General features: G+C 43.6%; 1 protein-coding gene across 1 annotated transcript in view; it reads right to left on the bottom strand.

Annotated features, from left to right (window-relative positions):
* Nucleotides 1-3,608, bottom strand: part of LOC123963799 (biotin--protein ligase-like) — a 65,362-nt gene that overhangs the window by 54,673 nt on the left and 7,081 nt on the right. The window lies entirely within an intron of this gene.

Here is a 3,608-nt window from a genome sequence, read left to right as displayed (position 1 = left end):
GTGGGCTGTATTAAAAGTATCCACTGTTCTCCCATGCTCTAACACACAGTAACGATGAAATGTGTGCTGTTCTCACATTCTTCCTCTGTATCTACACATAAACAACAAGGCAGGGAAATATAAAAGGAATTAATTTTATTGTTTGGGTACATTATTGTTCAGTGTACATGCTCACATCTGAAACAAACTTTACGTGCTTGATAACTCTCCCACCCCGCAGACATCTACACACCAATAATGATTTATATTCATAGCGGCAAGTGCTATGTAGCTCCACATAGGGGACACAGGAAGTGACATATAGCACCTTCATGCGGCGTCGGAACCGCGTAGGAAATTCACAGCCGCACCGGCAGAGCTCCAGAATATGCAACTCGGCCGGTTCACGCGCGGACGCGCTACAAGTGCGAGGGCCCGCCCAACGCTGCTTGCAGCTTTAATTATTATTTTTATTGTTTGTTTTTGTTTGTGTTTGTTTGTTGTGTTTTTCTCCTCCCCAAGCCCCCCTCTCTGTTCTATTGCAGGTTTTGTTGCTTTCTGCAATTGGTGTTTCCCACTGCTTTTCGGTGTTGTCCCCACCTTCCATCCCCATTTCCCCCTTCTCTTACAGGTCTTGTCCTTTCTCTGTGCTGTCTGTTTGTGCTCCCCCATCCCCGTGTCTGCCCCCCTGTCCGGCCCGGAGACAAATCAATACATAATTAAATAAATAATAAAACAGACAAAGGAGTATTTTATTACTCTATTGTTAAAGTAAAATCTGTCTGCACAATATGGTATCCAGGTCATTATACTCTATACCAGGCTGCTGGGCAGGACAGGTTTAAAAAAAAAAAAAAGAATGAGATTGTCTCCATCACTTACATTTACTCATTTGGCAGATGCTTTTATCCAACAACATGTTTAATGCCGACATATGATCTCAGGAGGACATCAGTGAGACTTGAGTGGCTCTTTGACTGTTGATTGTGATTTACTGATTTACAAATAATGGTGGAAAAGAGAGGAGCAGTAGCATGGGCAGGAATTTCATCTCACAGTAGGGGGGGACAACAAACATAAAATTTCTCAAGAGCAATTTTTGAAGGGGACACAAATAATACAGCCAAAATTGTACTTGTATAGGATACGTGTACACAGAGAGAAGTCTTACTACTATTTTTCTGGCCAACAACACAAAGCAATAGTTGTTTAAATATCACTTAATAGGTTCACCACCACCACGCAGTAATATTATCCTAAATAACTTGCGTCCTCTAGGCTACATAGTAATTTAGGTTTCTTCTGGGATAGATGATGAAAAAAAAAAGCGATTCTAATTTTGGCCAATCCCGTTTTAATTTCTTTCTAAGATCTATAATTGACAGCATACAAAAAATTTTTGTAACTATTTATTGGAAAAATCTATTTTTATTAGGATCCCCATCAGCACCAGTATAAATGTTAGAACAACATACAAGCATCAACTGAGCATCAAATACAGATCTACAACTGACAATACATACTAGTAAGAGCAGCAATAAATACTAGTAAGAGCTCATTGTATATATCACATCAATGGGGTAAATACCTAGGGAAGGAAGTAAGAGTTAACAAAAAGCAATCTACTATTTATTGGAAAAATCTATTTTTATTAGGATCCCCATCAGCACCAGTATAAATGTTAGAACAACATACAAGCATCAACTGAGCATCAAATACAGATCTACAACTGACAATACATACTAGTAAGAGCAGCAATAAATACTAGTAAGAGCTCATTGTATATATCACATCAATGGGGTAAATACCTAGGGAAGGAAGTAAGAGTTAACAAAAAGCAATCAAAACAAAAAAGTGCAATCAATGCAAGGTAATTGTAGGGTATAGAAGAAGAAGAGCGCAGGAAGTGCATGTTAGAGGTTAGGAGTTAGAGGTGTTATAAGAGGAAGTGTTCTCGGAAGAGATGAGTTTTCAAGAGCTTCTTGAAGTTAGAGAGGGACGCCCCCGCTCTGATGGCGTGTGGTAGCTCGTTCCACCATTGTGTTGTCACAGATGAGAATAGCCGGGACTGGCATTGCTTTGTGTGAAGGGATGGCAGAGCCAGGCGGCGTTCATTGGAGGAGCGTAGTGGCTGAGAAGGAACTTAAGTTTGTATTAAGGAGTTTAGGTAGATGGGTGCAGACCCAGTAGTCACTCTGTATGCAAGCATTAGTGACTTGAATTTGATTCTGGAGGCCACGGGGAGCCAGTGGAGGTCACTGAGTAATGGAGTGACATGAGTCCTTTTGGGCTGATCAAAAACCAGACGCACTGCTGCATTCTGAACCATTTGTAGGGGTTTCACCACACAAGCTGGAAGACCTGCTAGAAGGGCATTGCAATAGTCGATGCGAGAGATAACCATGGCCTGTACCAGAAGCTGGGTGGCGTACTGAGTGAGGTAGGGCCTGATTTTTCTTATGTTGTATAGAGCAAAGCGGCATGACTGAGAGACAGCAGCATCATGGTCTGAAAAGGACAGCTGGTCATCAATCATGACACCCAAGCTTCAGGAGTCAATTTGTAGTTTGATGTTATGGTGGATAGATTGCTTGGCTGGAATGACCAAGAGTTCAGTCTTAGAGAGGTTTAGTTGAAGGTGGCAAGCCTTCATCCATGCAGATATGTCCGATAGATAGTCCGTGATCCGCGCCGAGACGGTGGGATTGCCTGGCGGGAAGGATAAGTAGAGTTGCGTATCGTCTGCATAGCGGTGGTAAGAGAAGCCGTGCGAGCGAATGATCGGCCCCAGTGTGGTGGTGTAAATTGAGAAGAGAAGGGGCCCTAGCACTGAGCCTTGGGGCACCCCTGTGGAGAGGCAGTGGGAGGAGGATAATTGTCCTTGCCACAAAACATTGTAGAGGTAGGATTCGAACCACAGGAGTGCTTTACTCGAGATGCCCATTGCTGAGAGAGCAGATAGCAGGATCCTGTGGTTGACTGTGTCAAAGGCAGCTGATAGGTCAAGCAGGATAAGAACCGAAGATTGGGCTGCAGCTTTAGCTGACCTTAGGGCTTCTGTTACAGACAGAAGAGCAGTTTCAGTAGAGTGGGCACTCTTAAAACCAGACTGATATGGATCTAGGAGGTCATTCCCTGAGAGGAATTCTGAGACCTGTTTGAATACTGCCCGTTCAATAGTTTTGGACAAAAAAGGTAGAAGAGGCACTGGTCGATAGCTCTCAACTTGAGTTGGGTCAAGTGAGGGCTTTTTGAGCAAGGGTGTAACCTGAGCCCTTTTGAAAGTGGTCGGGAAGGTTCCTGAAGCCAAAGAAGTATTTATCATATGAGTGATTGTCGGGACCACAGTAGGAGATATGGCTTGGAGGAGATTCGTAGGAATCGGGTCCAGTGGGCATGTACGGGTCAAGAGTTCTGATACTTCGCTCTCTGTGAGAGGAGTAAATGAGGAGAGTGAACAACTACTGACCTGGGAGGGCAGAGGAAAAGATGTAGTAGGACTGCTACAATGGTTGAGTTTGAGTGTTTCAGAGAATTGGCTAGTTATAGCCTCCACTTTGCCTGTGAAGAAGGCAGCAAAGGTATCAGCAGACAAGTTTGTGGGTGGTGGAGGTGGAGGAGGATTTAGT

Source organism: Micropterus dolomieu, linkage group LG23 (assembly GCF_021292245.1).
Source record: "Micropterus dolomieu isolate WLL.071019.BEF.003 ecotype Adirondacks linkage group LG23, ASM2129224v1, whole genome shotgun sequence".
In the NCBI taxonomy this organism is placed as follows: Eukaryota; Metazoa; Chordata; class Actinopteri; order Centrarchiformes; family Centrarchidae; genus Micropterus; species Micropterus dolomieu.
Note: the sequence above shows the minus strand (reverse complement) of the source record. Positions and strands in the feature narration are given on the sequence as shown.